The following is a 25359-nucleotide window of genomic DNA, read 5'->3' as shown; positions in this document are numbered from 1 at the left end:
GTTGCCTCCGTCTAATGGACCGCGGCCGGCTGGCGGCAATCCGCTTTGAAATACAAGGATTTCTACTTTCAAAATCGACCAGCCATGTTCATGTTCATGTCAAACTCTGATGCGATTATACAGTAAAATATATTGAATTATTTTATGCACTTAGGTGAAAATTGTTTACATTTCTTTGATTGGTGCACATTTAAGACATGCACCAATAAACCAAAAAGAATTTTTTTTTGTAAAACTTATCTGGCAATAAATATCTTTGTGATTAGGTTTTAAAATAGATATTTAATTCATGGTATGAACAATTTAGCTGAATAAATTGATGAAGTTAGACTTTCCACCAATGCCTGACTATCAGTGAGCACTGAAAGACATCTGCAACATGGCCAAAATCTTGGGTATACAAAATCTTTTTTATTATTATTAATTTGCAACCATGGTAATATCTATAAGAATAAACATGAAAATCCCTGTTTTGACGTGAAGGATAAACTCAATGAAAAAGCTAAATTCTCCTCTGGTTTCAGTTTCGCAGAAATTTTGTTTATGTCTTTATTTTTTTTCCAACCTCGTTTCCAACGATTTTTTTTTTGTGATTTTACCTTTTACAAGTAAGGGATTAATTTGCACTAACAGTCTGTACACATTTAAGAAAGTGTTAAAGTCCCTGTAAAGGCAATTTAAAAAAATCTAAACGCATTATAAATGTTAAAAATGTATTGCTAAAACGCATTACAAAGACTGTGAACTGTGAAATACTGAATGCATTGTGGAGTTATACCGCACCTGCTGTGTTCAGGATTCTTTTGGGCGGGGCTAAATCGCCCCTACTGTTGATGACGCACTGGAGCTACTGAGGCTGGACCCTCCCGTAACAACATTCGCATCAGTTTGCCGCTCAATCACGAGTTACTCTAGCCTACAGTTTGCTAGCTAGCAAAGTCATCGACTACCATTGTTTAAGTACATGTTTCCTTTTTGTGTAACGCAATATTATGTTTACATTTTGTTTAGTTTATCTCTTTAAAATATCTAAGTTAGTCATCTTTGTTCTTGCAGTATGCTGCTAGTCCAGTAGCTAGAGTGGCTAGCAAGTGTTAGCTTACACATGCTGTTTTGTCTTTGTTACAGTACACACTGAGGTTATGCAATGTTGCTAGTAATGTTACATGTAGAAATGTAAATAGCTACTTACAGTAGTTAGCCAACGCTTTACATCTAGAAGACTAAGTATAACTTGTGTTTTTTTCTAACAAAATATAATGATGTATATAGGTTGTGTAAATGATTTTGTTTGTCCAAACAAGTATGCTGCTAGTTCAGTTCACAATGTAGCTACAGTGGCTAGCAAGTGTTAGCTAACACATGCTGTGTTACTACTGCACTTTTAGGATTTAAGGGGATAATGATGAGTTCTATTTCTCTGAACTTTTGTACTTTTTATGTTTGAGGACAATGCTGTGTTCACTTGAAACACTGCACTGAATGAATACATTTTATGTTTAACAATTTTACTGTTTCACATTTGGCTGTTCAGTTTTTTTCCCCACAGCATAGCTACTGTATATTCCTAACATTAACAATGTGGTTTTGTTCACATTTTCTTGCAGATACCTTGCCCAGAGCATAACCAGTTATCTTCACACAAGAGACATACTGTTGGACAATTGTTTTGGCTTTAAAGGTAAATGCATTGTTAGTCACAATGTCTAGTTACCGGGCCAAAAGGAGAAGAATATTGAAAGGAGTTGAGAGGGACAAACAGGAAATTGAAGCTGCAAACAATGCTCTACTTGCTGTTATTCCATAGTTTGACCAAGTAAATCCTCCTGTTAATGAACATCAACATGGAATGGCTACAACAAGCCATGGACAAATTGTAATCCCTGAAGCACAGGAAATAACTGTAGATGAGGTATATGAACCTAGTGAAATGTTTTCCTCAAGGACAGAAGATACGTCGCTTTACCCATATAGCAAATGTGCAGAAGAAATATTATCTTCTTACTTGCCCGGATGGAAAGGCTGGTTTTCCATTAATCTACTTGTAAAAACACACTTTTTTTGAAGGGGTGAGAATTTTTAATGTTATTGATTCTGCTTGGAAATTAATCAAAATGTATACTTTATGCTAATCTTTCTTCTATTTTAGATCATGTTTGCCATTGTTCAGTTTATCAACGAGGAGAATCTGCCATTTGCAGTGGTTCTGCAAGTGTGGCTAAGCAATGACATGTGCTATTGGCCCCCATTTAACCTCCGCAAAAAAAGACAAAGGAAACAATTTAGCCATCCGCTGTACGTCTCCACACAGCACCTGGGAGAAACATCATTTTTAGTTTATAAAGGGAGCAGGTAAATGGGTTTGACTTGTGCATTTGATTTTCCTGCATTTCATCTGTGTCATTTCTTTGTCTGTTTATGGTGGATAACTGACTCTTTCATTCATTATTCCCTGCTCTAGAATCTTGGCAAGAGGCGATGAGATATTAGGTGCGCTTCCAAACGACGAAACGACGGATGATGACAAGAAGGGAAAGCGAAAGAGTCAAGTCAAGTCAAGTCATCCTCATTTATATAGCGCTTTTAACAATGTAGATTGTTTCAAAGCAGCTTTACAGAGATAAACATATAATTTAAGGTAACAGAGATTGGTTTAGTTTTATAGTGGTTCTTGAAAAATGTTTTTTTCCAGCTAAAGTTAGTTTTGATTGATTCACTTCCGTCTAAATGATAGTTTGTTATTAAATTAGGGGCCGCTAAGATGACACCGTTCTCTCTAAACAGACTTTAAACGCGAACCTGTGATAGACGCTGATGGCGTTCACATGCGCATTAAGAATTGATTCTATAGTTATGTGCATTTGAATATATGTGCGCAGGTTTGTAATTCCTTACAAACCATGCCTAAACAAACTACTTGTCTTGTCTATAAATTTTGATGCAGAATTTTATTTTATGTTATCACTTCGGGTAGGTACACGAACCAAAAAAATCCACGCTTTATCTGTAGAGTGGTATAGGGATCCTCCATAGGGAGAGGCTAGTTGGCACTTCAGCACTGCATTGTCATCGGGTCCAGGCGAAAGTCCTTCGTCAGATCTGGAAACGGCCTGGATCCGGCAGGCTACGGGAAAACCTCGGGATAAACAAAGACACTAAAATTAGCGTAGATGCCATTCTTCTTATGATGTAACGAGTACATCAGGATTTAAGGGACGTGTTCCTAGGGCTGGGTATCGTAACACAAATTTCGATACTGATACCGATACCGATACCTTGACTTCGATACCGGTTCGAAGTCAAGGTATCGAAACATCATTAGTGCCGACGTGAATAACAATCTTAGAGAATTTACGATTAGCATTAGCCAGCACTTTTAAATTTGCTTTGATGTCAGGCGCTCTGGCTCCCGGCAAACATGTGACTATGTTGGCTGGTGTCCCTATTTTCACATTCCGTGTGATCGAATCGCCAATTACCAGGGCACAATCAACAGAATACTCAGTGGGTGTTTCACTGAGCGAGGCAAATCGATTTGTTATGGTAATCGGAACGGAAGTGGTTTTTTGATCCGCGACTAGAGCGATCCCTCACCGTCACCCATTTGCCTTGCTGCAGAGGCAATAATTCAGCCGGAACCGAATCATGTAAAGAGTTCACTATGCTAGGCGCATCCAAAATAGTATCTAAAGCTCTAGCACACTTACTATCCTCAATTAAAGTTTGGATGCGTGTTTCTAATTCTGAAATCTTCTCCGTCAGCCTGACTGTCTCCTTGCATTTATCACATATAAACCCTATATTGCCGACGGGGAAGGCTATGCTAAACATGTAACATGAAGTGCAGGTGACAATAACAGGACAAGACATTACTCACCGTGTTTGTTGGCTGATTCTTACTCAACTGGGCTTTTTATGAACTCGGGCGTGCGACAGAAAAATAAATAAATAACTGAGTGCACGTTAACAGGCTAGCGAGTTACTAGCGTGTTGTGCTAACAATAACGGAAGCTAGCGATGTCAGGTTAATCTGAGATGTTGTCTAAGCTGTATTTAGTAGTATAAACAACTAGAAATGGTAGTAAATGATGGTTCAAAACAGAAAGAAATACAAAGCTTAGAGAATCTCTGATGAAGAGGAGTCTAGTCTTCCAGATGCAACAGCAGTGCTGTCGTTTCAGCAACCTCTTTTGAGCTTTGAGAACATTGTTCCCGGTAACAAGGTTTCAGTGCTGCCCAATGCTCCAGAAGTTGCATCGATTCCAGAAAACCAGGAAATGTTGATCCATCTGTAGATTTCAGAGCTGGTATGTAAAATGTATTGCTGTGATGTTTGATTTGTGATCCTGCCACTAAACTATACACTTTGTTAGATTTTCAAATTTCTGTTTCCTCTTTCTCAGAACCAGGTTTCTCCCCAGTAATCCAGACTCCACTTCAGTGACCCAAGAGTTTGAGTACAAGTAAGTTATGTAATTTGTAAATGATTTTTGTCTTGGAAACTATTGTTTCTATTTAAGATGAGGAATCCTTTAATCATCATCTGTTTTTCATTAGGACACTTGACGGGTTACTCGCCGCAGCAGTTTCTGGATGAAAGGTGTCGAGGTGTGTTGTACATTCCATTAGCTTTGCACAGTTCAATTATTGTTTCATTACTGAATATGCAATACTCTGCAGTGAAATTAAAGCTGCTATGTTTGCTCCCCCAGCTCGTCAAGTATTAAGCTTTACACCCCCAGCAGCAAATTTACCCTGACAGCATATGGGTGAAAACGCTGGAGGTATGTAATACGTTGTGCTAAACTAAGTGTTACATTTAAGTCCAATTCATTACATGTATCCAATAACTTCAAACATATTTTTAATTGTCAATGATTATCAATTATCAGATTATCAGGAGAAAGTCATCGCTCAGTTATTGGTCCTTGGACTCCCCTGGCATCTCGTGTACAGCATGAAGGTATATTCTAGGCCTATGTCTTAGTGTCCAGTGTTTTAACAGTATTGAAAATAGTGTCTTTATAGTGTATTTTTTATTATTTTTTTAAATGTAGATTTCCAGAGACTCCAGAATGAAAAACAAGCCGTGATTGATGAGAACCGAGCCCTGAGGGATGAGAACCAAGCCTTGAGGGAGGAGAACCGAGCCCTGAGGGAAAGCAATGCACCAGCAGGTGAGAACATGCACTCCTTCTTAAATTTTACTTTTTTGTGTGTGATGTAGGTCCAAAATTACCACATGCCTGTCATTTTGTAGCTTCGGATGACCATGGCTCACTTCAAGACAACAAAATGGACACTATGCTGCAACATTTCAGTGCCAATGTGTCTGTTGAGTATATTCTCTAATCACCTTTCCATCAATACAACCTGGACTGGTGTAGGGGATAAAGTATGTTTTAGAGACATGTTCCTGAAGACAATTGTTCAAAGTAAGTTGGATTTTTTTTTATATTTAAGTAGATGTGTATGACCATATGCCATTCAAAAGGAATGACAGATCTTTATTTTCTATACTGTCCTTGTCCAGAAAGGAAATAAAGACATTTGAAGCATCGGAAATACATTTTGGTCAAAAAATAACAAAAACTACGACTTTATTCAGCATTGTATTGTCTTCCGGTTCTGTTGGGGATCCGCGTTCACGAGTCCGCAGTGACGCTGATGACGTAAGACGCTGCTGACGTGTATCTGGTGCGTCCGTGTATTCGGGTTCAAATAAATATGTCTGGGCAAAAAAATGCAAGTCTTCCTCTGTGTGGAAATCCTTAGACATGTTTGTGAAGATTGTTTTGTTTCCAGCGTGCGTCTCCCTCAGACTGTAAACGAAGCTCTGGCGCACCAGACACACGTCAGCAGCGTCTTACGTCAGCAGCGTCACTGAACGCGGATCCCCAACAGAACCGGAAGACAATACAATGCTGAATAAAGTCGTAGTTTTTGTTATTTTCGGACCAAAATGTATTTCCGATGCTTCAAAACATTCTAACTAACCCACTGATGTCACATGGACTACTTTGATGATGTCTTTATTTCCTTTCTGGACAAGGACAGTATACCGTTCATACATTTTCAATGGAGGGACAGAAAGCTCTCGGACTAAATCTAAAATATCTTAAACTGTGTTCTGAAGATGAACAGAGGTCTTACGGGCTTGGAGCGACATGAGGGTGAGTCATTAATGACATCATTTTCATTTTTGGGTGAACTAACCCTTTAACTATTCTATTTTTAAATATAGCTTGTAAGTTCTAGATTATACATCTAATACTTGATATCTGACCATTATCTGGTATCAAATATTCTACTTACCGTGACCTTAGTATTGGCTTATTTCATTACGTCAGTGCTTAACGATTCTAATATAGTTTGTAAATCCTATTTCATGCCTGAAATTTGATATTGCACATTAACTAGTTCCAAAAATTCTACTTTCATTCCATCAGTGTGCTTATCTATTCTATTAAAAATAGCTTGAATACTATTTCATACCTCTGATACTTGATATTGTAAATTACCTGGTACCAAATGTTCTACTTCATTCCGTCATAGTGCTTAACTGTTATTCTATTTTTAAATATAGCTTGTAAATCCTTGTGCCACAGGTCAGCATTGCAGTTATAATGGTATATTCTACTCCAGAGCTTTACTCTAAATTATTACCACTTATCCTATTGTTAGAAATTACTTGTAAATATGATGTTATTACCTCAATTTATTTGGTATCCTGCACTTTCTTTGGTACCAAATATCCTCATTGCTTATGTTTAATGGTAATTCTTTTCATCCTAGAGCTGACCTCTTTATATTATTAACAATTATTGTAAGTGTTACAATAGTGTTTTTTACAAAAGTGTATATATATGTGGCCAGGCTGGTGGTGGCACTAAAAGAGGAATCACCACCAGAATCTAACTGTCCGACAACACCACCTGGGGACTTCCACCCCAGGAAATGCTCTATTTCTGCTTTGACTAACCCTTTATACAGAGGCTACACAGGTTTATTGAAGTAAGACAGAAACGTGGTTCCAAAAGAATAACTTATTTATTGATAATCGGTAACTGGAAGTGCCTGAAAAGAGGATGGTCAATAATACAAATAAATAATCAAATTACAAGGTAATATAGAAGTTTATTCCAAATTCGGCAAACAAGTAACTTATTTTATTTAAAACACACTCCCAGTTATTACTGATTATTGAAATAAACAAAAAGACAGTGGGCCAGGGCCAGCTGTGGGGAGGCAATCTAAGGCTGAATCCCAATTCTCTGTCTTACCCCTTCCCCTTACCCCTTCACCTTCGTCTTACCCCTAGCCCTTGTCCCTTGAAACCGAGTGGTAAGCGCTAGTGCAAACATACCCCTATGAAATGAGACACCACTCGGTTACGTCATGGTGAGACGCCACTTGGTTACGTCATCTTACATCGTCCTTAACCGGCGTCTGTGTCACCCGGGGCGACAAGCGTTTATCACAAACTTCTCGAAACTTCTCGAAACTTTCAAGATGCCGCCTGCAAGTATGTTTATGTCGATTGCGTGGGTACTGGAGATTTATTTGCGATTGTCAGCAACAAATCGCAGAAATCAAGGGAGAAGAAGAGGTCTACAACGCCTACGAATGCTGGTGGATCCGCTTATGGTATTTATGGTATGTATGGATTGGTAACAAACAACGTTTACCGAACTAACCAACACAGTAAGCTGAGCTGTTAGCTAACGTTAAATATATATATTTTTTTGTTTCAGTTCAGCCCTGCTAACGTTATGTGCTTTGTTTGATTCTTTGATGAATAGAATGTTTCAGAGGTTTCTGAAATAGAAAGCTTTTGTAACGTTATAATATAACGTTACTGTTACAAAACCTTTCTATTTTGATTTGTGTGTAATGTGAATTTTTTTGAGATTCAGTGGAAATGACATAGGCTACACTGTGAGATAGCCTACAGTACAAATATTATGAGTGTCCCGTATTTTTCTATTAAAAAAAAAATACTATTTTGAATCTTTATCTGAAGTTGGTAACCCTGGAGACAATTCTATTCACTATGTGCTTTTTTTTGTTGACGTAGCTGTAGCCATTATGTTGTGGCAGACATAAACAGTTTGAAGGGGTCAAATATTTTTCAAACTCAGCCCATTAATGGTGTGAAAGGTTTTCTTTTCCAGACTGGTACTCCAACGAGATACTGTGCCATAAACCACAACATGCCTATACTGCGCATGTGGTTCAACGCTGAAACTGAGCTGAGGCAGGATTTCCGACTCACCAGAACAGCGATGCACAGCCTACAGAGGCTTTTGCAAAGGGAGCAGGACCATGGCTGGGGTAATGAGCTTGAAGTACTCATTTACACCTATTGGCTGGCACATGGACTCTCTTATCGGGTGGTGTCCAGTGTCTTTAATGTTCCGAAGGCTACAGTTCACCGCATCATCCACAGAGTGGCCCAGCACATATGGGACAATCTGAGAAGAGCAATCTGCTTCCCTCTGACAGTGGACCTGCCTGCAGTTGGTCAGGGTTTTGTCAGCATTTCAGGAACCCCTGCATTCCACAATGTGGTTGGCGCAATCGATGGCAGCCACATACGAATAAAACCACCACAGCGTCACCGGTTAGATTATTTAAATTATAAAGGATTTTACTCCATCAGCATGCAGGCAATATGTGACTCAAATGGCAGGTTTCTGGACATTTATGTGGGGTACCCGGGGTCTGTCCATGACACACGAATTATGAAGAATAGCAGTTTTTATATCGCAAGACGGTATCCACCAACGGGCTACATCCTTCTGGGTGATGGTGGGTATCCTTGTTTGGAAACGCCGATTTGCCTCATCACCCCATTCAAGGAGCCAGTGCATGGAAGAGTACAGCAACAGTTTAATTACTGTCAGTCAAGGGGGCGCAGCATTATTGAAAGGGCGTTTGGCATGATGAAGACCAGGTGGAGGTCAACACTCTTCAGAGCTTTGGAGGTCAAGCCCACGTTTGCACCCCAGGTGATCGCCTCATGTGCTTTTTTGCACAATGTGCAAAAATATTTGCATGTGCCATGGCAGAGGCAGAGGCAGAGGTAGAGGGTTCTGAACTGCTGGCTGCAGAAGTGCTGGCTGGGGATGAGGGCTCAACAATCTCCTAAATAGTCAAAATTTGTTATTCAACAGAATAAACAGTCCCTGGACCACAAAAATGCAGTACTAAAGTATTAGTAAATGTTGAAATTAACATGAACAAAGATTAATAAATGCTGTATAAGTGTAGTTCATTATTAGTTCATGTTAACTAATGTAGTTAACTAATGTTAACTAACGAACCTTATTGTAAAGTGTTACCATTTTTGCCTTTGTAGGGCAGAATGAACCATTCATTCATCAACTGAAAACAGGATGACTAATCGATTGTTGGGATTTAAGAATCGATATTGGTTCGTAAAAATGAGAATAGATTAAAATCGAGAAATTTATATTTTTTTACCCAGCCCCTAATATATATATATATATATATATATATATATAAGAGTATTACAATAAGAACATGTTAACATGTGCTGCATTACATACCATGAGGATTGCAATGGGATCCTCATAAAAGGATGCCACCACCACAGGAGGGTCCAGTGAGGGCCTGGCACCCAACACCTCATGCATATCACCATAATATTGCCAGGTTGCAGCGGTCACTTCCCCCCTGTCTGTACCTGACCCTGTTTTGGGAGTTCTTAGTTCCTGGAAGGACACACTACACACAAAAAAAATTAAATAATGCCTAGAACTAGGACTTTATTTAAGAGTATTGATTGGATACTAACAACCACATGTTTACACACAAGCTATCTGACCGATTAGGCACTATCAATTATGTTATTTTCATAATTGTTGGATCTTATTTTCATAATCGTTGGAAGTCGAAATCTAATACAAAATACAATAATAACTTATACAGTATGCATTCATTGCCTTGCATTGAGATTGAAGATGTATGTTTTTTTTCTTTAACAGAACATCACATAAGTTACCTTGTATCTTTGCTTTAGATTTTCCCACTTCTTTGATGCCTGTTGGCCAGAAACCCTTCCCTCCAAACCCATTTCTTTCATCAGTGTCCTGTATCATAACCAACAACAATGTACAGGTGCATGAACAGGAATGAATTACAAATGATTAAAATAATACAATACAATAATGAATGGCTACAACATGAACGCATGACTCACTCCCATAGTTGCTTTGCAGCATATTTTGATCGTAAAAACTTCAGCTCGTTTTCATCCCGAAAGTGTATCAGCTGCCTGGTTTCCTCATGCGTCCCTGTGTGATACAGGACAGTATATGTAAAGCACGTATTGATGACTCCAGGGTGACATACAACGTCTTCCTTTTCCCGGACATGTCGCCTGGATTTCGGGATCGCTCAAAATGTCCGGGATTCGGCTTTTGCTTTCTGCCTTCACTATTCATTATGTTTACATGCACAAGGTGTTGTTTCAATCGGACTGAATTCGTTCATTTAAATCGGTGAATCTGAATGTATTGTTTATCTAATATTACCGTGTTGATCGTCTCCAGTCGGGATCCGTTTGAAGCTGAATGCATCACCTGATAAGCTGATCACGTACGTGTCATTTTCAAATAATGTACAGATAATGAATGGCAACTGTAGAAAGCAAAAGCTGAATCCCAGACATTTTGGGTGATCTCGAAATGTGGGACTCATTGTGCAAATCAGCAATGTAACGTTAGCATAGCCTAGCGTAGCAAACTAGCGATTTTTAAAAACGTTAAAAACGTTTCAAAAAACAACATAGTTGCAAATATATATGTACATAACTGTGTAGAGCACAAAACAAGACTGTCATAAATTTTTTATCAATCATTTAAGCCGAAAAAACTTACATTTATGAGACACTCTGGATGGTATGTCCGCCATTGTTGCCAGTTGCGCAGTGCATTCTGGGTACCCCTTGGTTTCAAGTAAGCTCGCGAAAATTCTTGGTCTTAAGGGGTAAACACCCCTTCCCCTTACCCCTACCCCTAGATCAAAATGAGAATTGGGATAGCCCTTACTCTCACGTGAACGTGCAAAACTAAGGGGAAGGGGTAAGGGGAAGGGGTAAGACAGAGAATCGGGATTCAGCCTAACTAAGAGGGTTCTCCAGGGATGCGCCAACTTATCCACCGCATGTGCCCACTGCAATCGATAGTCACTGCAAACCAGTTCACTGCAAATCGTGTCCCCAGTGCTTTCAACACTACAATCAGTGAAGGAACCCACACTAGCGTGCCTAGCCTCTACCACAAGCCGACCACTAGAACCACTGAAAAGAACAAAACAACAAGTTAAATAAAACACAATAGGTCAGTTGGTTATATCTAAAATACAAATATAATCAACTAGGGGAGTGCCACCTGGAGGTGCAACAATTATTACAATCCTAATTTAACAAAGGCAAAACAGCAGCTGACCACCTACAATTAAAAACACATGCATATTAGCAACAAATTAATAAAAGTAAATAACAGTTACCTCAGGTAGTTATCATACCCTACTTGTTACTCCTTAAGCTTCTTATACCTTAACACAGTGTTCTGTAAGGAACAATACATCACGCCACTCCAGACAGGAAACCTTGGAATCAGCCAACCACATAAAACAAGCGGGCAGCAGACTGCTGCAAAACATACAACCTCAGTCATTGGGAAAACCCAATAAAACATAAGACAGGTAAGGATGGCTGGCGCGAAACAGACGTTCCGAAGCTTTGCGAGATCCCGAAGCAAAGATGATTCGAAACACTGATCCGAAGCGTGATTCAAAACACCCACGTCACGTGACAACGGCTAAATGAAGCGTCTAAGTGTTGCATCAGGTGGAGTGCTCCTCCGAATCAGGGTTTCATTGATTGGTCGGTTCGGGAACAAATCACACAATATAAAAGTTTTGTCAACGCATTTTCATATCGTGGGTTTTTGTGAGAGGAGTTTGGTTTTGAGATAGCGGATTTTTGGTGATATAGTGACATTTATAGTGCGATTTGTTTAGTTATATTTAGGATTTAATTTACATTTACACATTGATTTAGAGACACACAGAGTACATATAGTGACACATTAATAGATGCATTGATAGAAAAAAAAATATATATATATATATATATATATATATATATATAGATTAATAGATAGATACATATATTACAGATACATATAGATTATTAGATAGATAGGCTACATATAATAGATAGATAGATAGATAGATAGATAGATAGATAGATAGATAGATAGATAGATAGATAGATAGATAGATAGATAGATAGATAGATAGATAGATAGATAGATGGAGGCTCCACAGAAGAGATGCCGTACATCTGTGGTGTGGGAGCATTTCCATTTGGAAACCCCAAATAAAGTGAGATGTGTGTATTGTGATCGGCAGCTAGCCTACTGCAACAATACATCATCCATGATGCGCCATTTGAGGAGCATTCATCCTGCCATTCTGCAGGGTGCAGAGGATGGTAGTGTTCCCCCTGTACCAAGGCCTGCTACTGACACTGCTGGGCCATCTAAGCAAGGTATGCATTGTTTGAAATATAGGCTAATTATAAGTGAAATATAATAACTAAGTGTTGGGCCATTGTTTAGAAAGGCCATGGACTAAGACATGCATAACATCCCAATCACAACTGCCAATCACTTTAAAAACAAATGTTGTCAATATAATATTATACTTTGTGAATATACATTTTATATGTCTACATATGAGTACCCAATCTACAGCCAAGACATCATTTTGTTTTTTTGTAATTGTTGTATTTCTATAATGCACTTTATCTTTCTCTGCACACTGAGCATAAATATTCATAACATAACTTTGTTTAGGAAGGTTTCCAAATGAACCAGTAGACTACTTTCACGGTAGGCTACTATTTTTCCAATATATTTGTCTGAAAGTATGTTTTATCTTCTCTTTTAAAAGGCAGACAGAGGGAATTGAACGAGGCTCTTCTGAACATGGTGGTGAAGGATCTGCAGCCCTTCACCATCGTGGAGGATGAGGGTTTCAGGGCCTTTGTGAACAAACTTGATCCAAGCTATGTCCTCCCATCCCGGAAGGTGCTTAAAACAATGGTCAGCGAAAGGTACAACACAACCAAGGAGAAGACAATGGAGGACCTACAAAAGGCGTAATTTGTTAGCCTTACGGCTGACATGTGGTCTTCCATTAATATGGATGGATATCTTGGTGTAACATGCCATTACATATAGGGATGGCCCGATACCATTTTTTTTCAAACCGATACGAGTACGAGTATTTACATTTGTGTACTTGCCGATATCGAGTACCGATACCGATATTTCTACCGCAAAAGTAACTATAGGCTCCCAGAAAAGAAGACAGAAGACTATTTTAGAACACAGGTTAGAAGACTGTTTTTATTTTCTTCTCTGCTTGTTTTAACAAGTCTAAAAATAAATAATAATGAGTAAAATAATAAATGTATTAACACACAAACCACTGTTAATTTAACATAAAAGCAAGCAGTTACTGCGTGCATGGTCTGACATGACTGAATGCGCCCAAAGTGCGCTCCCTTAATAGTCTAATTCCTAAAAAGCTGACAGTTCATCGCGATCTCACACATCTGTTATTATCAATGAAGCTGACTGCAAAATGAATCTTTCATAATATCCACACTTTGTTTGTTATAATTAGAGGATTTGCCAGCATACAGAATTCAGCACTGAACAAAAAAGTTTTGAGCAGTGAGGGGAGTCTATCTTAAATGCTTCTGATTAGCCATTGCGTTCAAGAAATCAACACACATGTCTGTGATTGGCTACATCGCTCAACGCTGCAAACATGTTATGAATAGAAACTCTGGCCTGTAAATCGTTTCTATTTTGTTTTAGTTGTTCTTCTTGCTTTTCTGCAACAGATGAATGAAAATCTATTAGTTTTAATATGTTGTATTCATAGATATTTCTAGTTTGCGGGAGTCCCGCGAATCGTTTTATTCTCCCGGAACCCGCACACACAGAGTGAGTGCATTACCGCCCACGCCCGCGCTCGCGCTCGGCCATCAGATCTAGTGCCGCGCCGCACTCTTTTGCGTTGGGAGTGCACGTCCCTATGCCTCAGTTCACCTCGACAAAGCACTCGCGGCGGCCAGTTTCGTTTCGCAAAATGTACGTGGTATCGGGGCGTGATATCGGCGAATTTTTATGAGTACGAGTATATGAGGACAGTATCGACCCGATCCCCGATGCCAGTATCGGTATCGGGCCATCCCTAATTACATAACACCAGAGGCAACAATGGCAACTGTTTTACTGGGTGTAAGGAGGTTTTACCAAACCCACACAGCCCAGCATCTCATGGAGGCTAAAGCCTTGCTAATGGCTGAGTGGGGAATAACCTCCAAAGTTCACTGCATGGTGACTGACAATGCATCCAACATGATCCTAAGTGCCCAGCTACTCAACCTTCGCCATGTCCCATGTTTTGCTCATAATTTGAATTTGATAGTGAAAAAGGCCCTGGATCAAACCCCAGTCATCAATGAAATTCGCCAGAAAGCCAGAAAGATAGTGGGGTTGTTCAGATCCAGCTGCAAAGCAAAGGACAAGCTTGTGGAGATGCAGAGCTTGATGGGCAGACCAAGTCTGAAAATGATACAGGAGGTTGAAACGAGATGGAACAGCACATTCGACATGCTACAACGCTTGTATGAGCAACCTGAGCCAGTGGGTGCTGCACTTGCCAATTTAAACAGTGATACTGCTCCCCTGACAAGTCTTGAGTATGACATTATTCAACAGTCATTGACACTTCTTCAACCATTCAAACTAGCAACAACAGAGATGTCAGAGGAACAGAGAGTGTCTGCTTCAAAGCTCATACCATTGTACAGGATGTTGCAGCACAAGCTTGCACAGAAAAAAGGAAATGCAACGCAGGAATCAACTGTACAATTAGGTAGGACACTATGACCACACGTGTAATTGGCCATAACTCTCATATTGTTGTCATTATTTTAATTAATATGGTTTTCTCTTGTGTTGGCTCATAGGCTCACATCTACAAGAAGGTCTGCACTCCAGATGTGGAGGGTACGAGACTTTTAGAGCCTTGGCACTGGCTACACTGCTGGACCCAAGGTTTAAAAATGTGGCTTTTGGAAATCCTGCCAAAGCCCTGGATGCTGAAAAGCACATCAAACTGGAGTGTGCTTCACTGATGCGTTCAAACACAACTCCTGGTGAGTTTCAGTCTATGTTATCTTATGTAATGTGATTCATGAAATTTATACTTCATATGTGTTGTCAGTTTATGATTTGTTACTAATTGCCGTTTTCTTTTAATTCAGAACCACAAATGTCAACATCAGGCCCATCATCATCAACACCAGTTGAAACACAAGACAGTTTATGGGAACATTTTGACAATCGTATCCGTGAGACCCAGATGATACACAATCCTACAGCTGATGCCACAGTGGAAGTGAAAAAATACCTCAGCGATGCGTTTTTGCCCAGAACTCATGATCCTCTAACTTACTGGAAAGAGAGTGCAGTAATCTTTCCTCATTTGTATGTCCTAGCTAAAAAATATCTTTGTATGCCAGCAACAAGTGTCCCTTGTGAGAGAATTTTTTCAAAGGCTGGAGAAATTATCTGTAAAAAAAGTAGTAGGCCTTCAACAGCAGAGAAATTAATATTTTTGAATAAAAATCTATAAGAAAGGGAGACATTGTGGCTTGATTTATTTTTATTAATATTCATTTTTCATGACCAAAATCACATTATGCAATGTGAAGAGACTACAGGTTACAAGCTTCATATATTACAAAAATACAACAACAAAAAAAAACCAACACATTTTTTTATTAGCTCTTTGTAAAGGTTGTTTCAGATCAACACCTGCAACTGACCACTAGGTGTCACCGTGGAGACGGGTTTCGGATTGATTCGAAGCCTCGAAACAAAATGGCACATTTGCTTCGACTGTTTCATTGCTTCACGAAGCCTCGATCTGCCCATCACTAAAGACAGGTTTGTTTTACTCTCACCTACCTAAACGTCACAGAGGGTTCATGTGGCAACCTACAGACAGGAAAAACAGCAAAGAGGCAGCCATGATACTACAGCTGCCTTAAATAAGCCCATCTAATGAGGGGGGTTTGACCTGGGTGGAGCTAATTTGATGCTCTAGAGGTACACTCAAGAGCAAGGCTAAACACCTGTAAGTCTGCAAAGAACCACACACCACTACATATATATATATATATATATATATATATATATATATATATATATATGTTTGTATTTTTCTGTTATTTATATTTCAGTGATCTGACATCTTATTTCAATGACAGTTACTGTACTTTGAAATGTGGAATTATAACGCCAAATGGAAATTTATCTGGTTTGATCAATCATTATTCTTGATAAACTGCATGTTATAAATATAAATATATATGTAGGCCTATATACAATAAGCGGCGGCAGATCGCTCGAAAATAGCGTTTGCCTATGACGGCCCGCTGAAGGAAGGCGGCTGCCGCTTTTAAACAGCGGCTGCCGCTGGCGGTGCGCCGTCAAACGTGTTTGCGATATCGCCATTCTGCCGCTTCTACTGCCGCCGGAGGACCGCCAGCGGACTGCCGACTCGTTGCTATCTGGTTATTATGCTATTATATTCTATACTTTTATGAATTCTATTCAGAAAACATGAGAAACATGTAAATAAAGACTGAGAGCCAATGTTCAGAAATTATTAATTATTATTTTGTTTTGAACTATGCTGTATAACTGTGTTTTCCGGTGTGTTTGTTGTCAAACTCAAAAATTAGTTTATTTTTAATTATTAAAAAATCCCATTATTTTATCTGCAAACGCTTTGCAGTTCTTTGTTCAATTTGCACCATCAAAATTAACCAAATGAAAAATTGGTTTCGAACTTTCATTTTCCATTTTTTTGGAATAATTCACAAACGGATAATTGTCTCTCAGTTCAATTTTCAATTCTACAAGCCTGGTTTTTGGAGTCTGGTTTTTGAAAAAACATTAAAAAAAACGACTCATTGCTCTGATTTTCCATTTCTCTGTGTTTTGCTCGCGGTTGGACCGTACCAGTTCCGCCGGGGATGGAGCGGGGGGTACACATGGATGCATTTACCCAGAGCGCTGTACGTAGCGTTATGTATATGGCACGTCTGAGTCTGACCATGAAATCTTTATCGCCAGTGGCAACGTGCTGAGATAGCTTTCAGACACGACATTCTTCTCTTCTTTATAGCTCTTTTGAGGCAGTTTCTATCGTGTAATTTTAATAACAACTGTCAAGAGCGTATTATTGTAACACTAGAATGGATGTTAATGCGCGAGAGCGAATCTCATCACAGGTGAATTCACTCTCACACGAATCTCGGGGCGCGCTTTTTATTGCGAGTGCACGCTCAATCTTGGTCCTTTTGACTTAATCTCAATACTTTTTTATAGAATTATCTTATCTCTTTTATAATGTGTTCATAATTTGTCGACAAACAGAATAAGACATCACCGATTAAATAAGGATTTATTATATAAGTCATCATTAGTAGGCTAATTATTGTTTTAGGTATTTATATAGGCCTATAGGCCTACTGTATAGGGTGAATTCAGGGTTTTCCAAGTCACTCCAAGACACATTTCTAGAGATGGAGATACAATTTGATGTCAGATAATAATAAAATTCTATAATAATGATGTTGTCTATATAAGTTGGTCACAATTGCAGCTGTGGTTGTAAAATGGGTACTTATAAAATGTATGGCTATACAAATACAGACAGATCAAAAGATCCAATTGCAGGAACCACAGGAATTTCAAAAGCCATGCAATCCAGGGGTTCCTGAGGGATACAACCCTGCTCCAACACTGTTTTCGAATAATATTCTGATTTATAGCTGAAGTAGGTGAGTTATAGGATTAACATGGGTAGTAGAAATAAAGCATGACAGAGTAGTGATACTGTGGTTCAGCATCATCATTAAAAAGATATCTGCTCAGAAATCACTTAGAAAAGATTTGAGAAATTAAATATTTATGCTTTTGAAGGACAGTCAGATTCACATAAAGACATTTCTGGAAATGAAGATGCTGATAAGGTAGCAAAGAAGGGTTTCACTTAGTTCCTGGAGGGCCACTGTCCTGCAGTGACGTGACATATAGCAAAGTATGGTGTCCCATATTTGGAATTTTTTCAGCTCTGCACTTATCCCATCCAAGTGCACACACACACGAGCCGTGAACAAACACACACCATGAACACACCCGGAGTGGGCAGCCATTTTTTGCTGCGGGTGTTTAAATGCGTTTTGCACCATATTCACTGCAGCAACTGTAGCAAAAATGTGAGCGCACGAGTTTATTAATTTGTGATTTGTAGAATAGGATTTGTGCACCTGCAATGAAGAATTTGAGAAGGTGTAACTGTAGTGTTGTGTTTGTGGGAGAGAGAAAAAAGTCTACAAGTTTGCAACTCTTAAAACATTTCTCTCTGTGACTTCAAATTTACTGATACACGTGTGGCTATTCTCTACATCTATAAATTTCACTGTCACAGATGTTCAGTTGTTTTACACCAAAAATACCTTCATAAGACTCAGGGGCGGCTGGCCAATAGAGGGCGCTAGGGCGCCGCCCCCCCATGAGCCAGACCACAGTTTAAGAGCCACAGGCAATACATAAATAACTAAATACATACATCGATTGTGTATACAAATTGGCAATATTTGTGTGTTTGATATATTAAATGCACCCAGTATATGTGAAAACGTGATAGAAATTCTAAATATCTGTTTTTTCTACACGTCTCCACGACCTCTGTGCACGTGTCATCAGCTCTGGGGCACTGGAGAAATCGCCCCAGGGAGGCGGGTCTCTGGAGCAGCTTAGCCAATTGCTGATTTAAGAAATAAATGTTTGTAATAAACTTTAGCCAATCAGCGAGCTCAAATATAGTCTATTATTAGACTAAATCTATTATTTGAAAACAGTGTTGGAGCAGGGTTGTGTCCCTCAGGAACCCCTGGATTGCATGGCTTTTGAAATTCCTGTGGTTCCTGCAATTGGATCTTTCTATCTACATTTACATTACATTTTATTTTATCCAAAGTGACTTACAAATTTTGAACAATAGAAGCAGTTAAACTAACAGTAGGACAACAATACGTAAGTGCTATACTATATAAAGTGCTATTTTATTTTTATTTTGAAATAGAATAGAAGAGAAGAGAAAGTGTTACTACTACTGAATCAAGTGCTGCTGAAAAAGATACGTCTTCAGCAGTTTCTTGAAAGTGGCTACTGACTCAGAAGCTCTGGTTGAGTTAGGCAGATCATTCCACCAACAGGGAACAGTCATGGTAAAGGTCAGAGAAAGAGATTTTGTGCCTCTTTGAGATGGTACCACAAGACGACATTTGCTAGCAGAGCGCAAGTTTCTGGATGGCACATAAGTCTGAAGTAATGAGTTTAGGTAGGAGGGAGCAGTGCCAGTGGTTGTTCTGTAGGCAAACGTCAGTGCCTTGAATTTAATCCGAGCGGCAACTGGCAACCAGTGTAATTTTGTGAGGAGAGGAGTGACGTGTGCTCTCTTCGGCTCATTAAAGACCACTCTGGCTGCAGCATTCTTGATCAATTGTAGAGGTTTGACAGAGCAAGCTGGAAGACCAGCCAGGAGAGCATTACAATAGTCCAGTCTGGATAAAACAAGTGCTTGGACAAGGAGTTGTGTAGCATGCTCTGTAAGGAAGGGCCTGAACCTCCTAATGTTGTGCAAGGCAAATCTGCAGGACCGGGCAGTTCTAGCAATGTAGCAATGATAGGAAAAGCAATGTTTCTGAATCACACATCCTAGTAATGTCTTGTAGATGGAGAAGAGGAGTGGTCCAAGCACTGAGCCCTGATGCACCCCAGTAGCTAGATGTTGGGTCTTAGATGCCACACCTCTCCACGACACCCTAAAGGACCTACCTGAGAGGTAAGACTCAAACCATTGGAGTGCAGTTCCCGAGATGCCCTTCATCTTTAGGATTGACAGGAGGATCTGGTGGTTAACTGTGTCAAAAGTAGCAGACAGATCCAGCAGGATGAGGACTGAGGATTTGGAAGCTGCTCTTGCCAGTCTCAGAGCTTCAATTACTGAGAGCAGGGCAGTCTCAGTTGAGTGTCCGCTTTTGAAACCAGACTGATTGTTGTCCAAGAGGTTGTTCTGTGTAAGAAAGGAGGAGATCTGGTTGAAAACAATTAGTTCAAGTGTTTTCGCGACAAATGGAAGAAGAGATACCGGTCTGTAACTTGTTAGATGTGCTGGATTTAGATTGGGTTTCTTAAGCAGTGGGGTTACTCGAGCCTGCTTAAAAGCTGTAGGAAAGGTACCAGTGTGAAGAGAGGTGTTTATGATGTGCGTGAGTGTGGGTACAACTGAGGGAGAAATGGCTTGAAGTAGATTAGTGTGGATAGGATCAAGCGGACAGGTAGTAGGCCGATTGGAAAGGAGGAGTTTAGAGACTTCTGCCTCTGAAAGTAGAGAGAAGGAGGGTAGAATGTGTGCGTTTGTTGGTAAAATGTGTGTGTCAGTTTGTGGATTGGTAGATTGGCCGCTGATGGTGGTTGTTTTTTCTATGAAGAATGTTGCAAAATCGTCAGCTGTTAGGGTTGATGAAGGAGGAGGAGGGTTAAGAAGAGAGGAGAAGGTTTTGAAAAGCATGCAAGAGTCAGAAGAATTAAAAATTTTGTTGTGATAGTAAGCCATTTTAGCAGTAGAGATATTAGCAGAGAAGGAAGAGAGGAGGGATTGATAAAGACCCAGGTCTGTCGGATCTTTCGATTTGCGCCACTTCCTCTCTGCACCCCTGAGTTTAGAACGATGTTCGCAGAGACTATCAGATAACCAGGGGGCAGAGGGTGTGGCGCGGGCTGGCCTGGAGGAGAGGGGACAGAAGTTGTCCAAGCAGGATGTTAAAGTGGAGAAAAGAGTATCAGTTGCACTGTTAGTATCTAGTGTTGAGAGCTGATCAGGTGGAGGAAGTGTGGATGAGATCTGTCTGTATTTGTATAGCCTTAAATTTTACAAGTACCCATTTTACAATCACATCTGCAATTGAGACCAGCTTATATAGACAACATCATTATTGTATCATGTTATTATTATCTGACATCATATTGTATCTCTCTCTCTCTCTAGAAATGTGTCTTGGAGTGACTTGGAAAACCCTCAATTCAGCCTATACAGTAGGCCTATAGGCCTATATAAATACCTAAAACAATAATTAGCCTACTAATGATGACTTATATAATAAATCCTTATTTTATTTAATCAGTGATGTCTAATTCTGTTTGTCGACAAATTATGAACACATTATAAAAGAGATAAGATAATTCTATAAAAAGTATTGAGATTGAGTCAATAGGACAAAAATTGAGCGTGCACTCGCTCGCAATAAAAAGCGCGCCCCGAGATTAGTGTGAGAGTGAATTCGCCTGCGATGAGATTCGCTCTCGCGCATTAACATCCACTCTAGTGTTACAATAATATGCTCTTGACAGGTGTTATTAAAATTACACGATAGAAACTGGCTCAAAAGAGCTATAAAGAAGAGAAGAATGTCGTGTTTGAAAGCTATCTCAGCACGTTGCCACTGGCGATAAATTATTTCATGGTCAGACTCAGACATGCCATATACATAACGCTACAGCGCTCTCGGTAAATGCATCCACGTGCACCCCCCCCTCTCCATCCCCGGCGGAACTGGTACGGTCCAACCGCAAGCAAAATACAGAGAAATGGAAAATCAGAGCAATGAGTCGTTTTTTTATGTTTGCTCAAAAACCAGACTCGGACGCAACAACCCAAGCTTGTAGTATTGAAAATTGAACTGACAATTATCCGTTTGTGAATTATTCCCAAAAAATTGAAAATGAAAGTTCGAAACCAATTTTTCATTTGGTTAATTTTGATGGTGCAAATTGAACAAAGAACTGCAAAGCGTTACACGGACCCTTTTTCTGCCCTTTTTCAATTTTACTTTTGCTAAATTGTGATTTCAGAAACAAACATTTGAATAAAGAAATCTAACCGATTTTCTATTTTTCGTCTTGTAATTTGCGCCGTGGGCTGGACCATTAACACGGGGGTGTTGCCGTGGACTAACTTTACCATCATTTCATTGATGCAACTGCTTTATTTACACTGCATGCACGTTGAGGAGAAGACGGAACACAGGACAACATTTTTCACCCGAAGTGCCAGTTTTTAATTTTAATGTTAATAACTGCACTGTTAACCCTTGCTAAAAAGGCCAAATTCTGACAATACCATTTTCCATTAAAACAGTGTTGCCAGTATTTTACTGTAAAAAAAAAAAAGGTCTAAAAGTGTGTGCTAAATGTAGAATTCAGGAGCAGCGGGCGAAACTGTGGCCTGGCTTATTTCGCCTGCTGCCCCGCTGGCTTGTATTTATCTAGGCTAGCCTATTATTCCTTATTACTTTATTATATTGATGCATGCCTCGGTGCCCCCGAATGATTTAAGTACTCGCCATTTGATAACCGAAAAAAAATATGAATCCGCTACTCTTGACATGCAGCATATCATTAGTTACGTGCTTCTCACAGCTTCTCATACGCTTAAATTTAGCAGTTATATTTAGCATATGTATACATATGCTAAATAAAACTGCTAAATATAACTGCTAAATTTAAGCGTATGAGAAGCTGTGAGAAGCACTGAAGTTCAATGTTGCCGTGGAAACAAACAATGATGCCCTCGAGTGAAAACATCTGCATCTGAGGAGTTTATGTAGGCCTAAATATTTTGTATGTTTGCATGTAGTGTAACCGTCCAACTGAGAACTCTCTGAAGGTTGAATCACAAATAAATTTATAAGGGAGGACTTCATTGACTAAAATTGATTTGAACCAGATTCAGAAACTCTCAAACCAAATCCAAACACAGAGGTAAATGCAAACCATATTTATATCAGATAAGTCACACCACAATATACAACTAGTGAGTCAACATTTGAAGATATACCCGTGTTGTCTGGTGTGATACCAGGAGTGGGGATGGTCCAACAAGAAAAGAGCAAAAATCCAGCAGTTCAATTCAAGCTCTACGCTTCATTAAATCCATGTATTAGCTTAGGGTCCGTTGCAATAATGATGTCCTTGCAGCATTTAAACATCTCAGATCTGCGCTGATCCAATACATCAAATGATGATATTGGCATAATCAAATAGTATCCCCATTAGAACCCGTACAGCATGGAAGGGAAGATGTCTCAATACCGTAGCATAAGAACGATAACTCAGTGGACGCGGTATATCCAAGAAGTCCTTCTAAACAACAACATACAGGCTAACATTAATACCACAAATATAAAATGAGATGACCAACCAGCAAAACCAAAAAATTACAATACAAAATGAACAACACTTACTTGGATGAGCTTAAAACCATAGTTTTTCAACCCGGACTTTACACATAAGGTTAGCAGAAAGAGGCCATGCTTCTCTCTAACCAAACATACCCAACTCTACTTCTCCCTGTTTTTTATCTAAAGGAAGAGAAGTCTGGAGGATAGTAGTAGTACTACTGAGCATAGTAGTAGTACTACTGCTCAAGACCAGAGTAATTGCTCTAAAAGCCGTTACAGTAGGCTAAATGAGAAGTGAATAAAAGCTAACAAAATAAACAAACATTTGCTAAACCTTATAACTGTAACAAAATTATGAAGAAAGGAAAAGTGAAAAGACAGCTAGGGAATCAGTTCAGACAGATTTGAAACATTTTGCCTTAAACATATAGCCTACTGTTATTTATAATAAAAAAAATCATTTAATTACTATTGCTATGGTTTTATTTCAATTTATATTACATTTCATTATTTTTGAGTAGACCTAACATGGAACCTTCAATAGGTTCAAACCATAGACTATAAAAAAAGATGGACGACGCCCCTTCGCTCTCTTCCATTGGCGAGAAGTGAAGCCGCCATTGTCCCGATATGGCGCTGACATCTTGGGACTTGAGTCTGGCAGTTGCGATTTCGGGACCAGACATACGCAGTCGTGAGCAGGAAGTAAAGCCAAAATCAACGTCCCGCCCTCACTCTCGCTGGATTAATCACAAGCACACGCCTCTGCTGCAGACCCATTATGTCGGTGTGAAATAATTAATTATAGATATTTAGATATTAAATTTAAAGCTCAAATCTCATCATTCCTCCAAAGATCCCGAAAAAAAGTCTGTTGTTGTTTCAGTGACTACTTCGCTCAGAGAACCTGTCAATCACAGCTGTCAATCATGACGCCACAGCGCCGTTTTTAAAGCATTAAATAACTAACTAAAAACAAACTTATTTTAAAAACAAACACTTGAAATTACATCGGTGTGATAAAAACTACAGTAAATGACAGAAACTATCTTTGGAAAAAAGATACGTGAAGTGTAATTTAATTGTTTAGTTGGTCTCACGTCCCATTGAATAACATGGGGAGGCGGGGTTTATGAGCTATACTAGGACCGGTCAACGGGGGGCGATCAAGACGTTTTGGCTTCACTTTTCAGGGCTTGTGCGGCACGCTTGGTTCAAACTAGCCCAAAATTAAAAGAAAAAATAATAGAAATAGCAGTAGTAATTAAATGAAAAAAATTGTAATAATTAACAGTACATGTTTACATAAGGCAAAATGTTTAAAAACATCTAAACACTGTGTTTCGTAATAGAACTCTATCGAGATACACGTGTGTGTCAACTTACCCCGCTGGCCACCTCGCACATTTCCCTAGATTTTGCAATGACTTTGCATTACACAATACCATTTAATATGCCAGTTTTTAGGGCACAGAATAATGTTTGTGATGATACCAGTTACATTTAACAGTCACATAAATATAATAAGCTATTCATTGTGGAGTGTGCATGGTGAACGTCCTGGTTGCGTATGCAACCCCCGTTCCCTGAAGGAGGGAACGGAGGTTGTAGTCGACGGTCGACTGAATGGGGATCGCGTCAGAGAGCCTATCATCTTCGAGTACTATTGAATGAGCCAATGTAATTGACGTGCGTGATTCGCATCACACACTCCGCCCCCGCGGCGCGGGTATAAATACGGAAGTGGATGCACGCACTAGTTGCTTTTTCGCTGAGGAGCCGAGCGTAACCCGGAGTCAGCGGTGGTCCAGCGTTAGTGGCAAGGGGACTACGTCCTCCGTTCCCTCCTTCAGGGAACGGGGGTTACATACGCAACCAGGACGTTCCCTTTCAGTCGATAACGTCAGACGTAGTCGACGGTCGAC

The 25359-nt window shown here is 39.5% G+C and overlaps 1 long non-coding RNA gene across 1 annotated transcript; it reads left to right on the top strand.

The window, feature by feature from the left end:
* The first annotated feature begins 4556 nt into the window (after positions 1-4556).
* On the top strand, positions 4557-5414 carry LOC143751475 (uncharacterized). Its single transcript, XR_013207243.1, has 5 exons — positions 4557-4608; positions 4713-4784; positions 4901-4963; positions 5058-5177; positions 5261-5414. It is a non-coding gene; the product is annotated as an uncharacterized LOC143751475 (long non-coding RNA).
* Positions 5415-25359: the final 19945 nt, after the last annotated feature.

Source organism: Siphateles boraxobius, unplaced genomic scaffold (assembly GCF_051911475.1).
Source record: "Siphateles boraxobius isolate OS27281-9 unplaced genomic scaffold, OSU_SipBor_1 26, whole genome shotgun sequence".
Classification (NCBI taxonomy): domain Eukaryota; kingdom Metazoa; phylum Chordata; class Actinopteri; order Cypriniformes; family Leuciscidae; genus Siphateles; species Siphateles boraxobius.
Note: the sequence above shows the minus strand (reverse complement) of the source record. Positions and strands in the feature narration are given on the sequence as shown.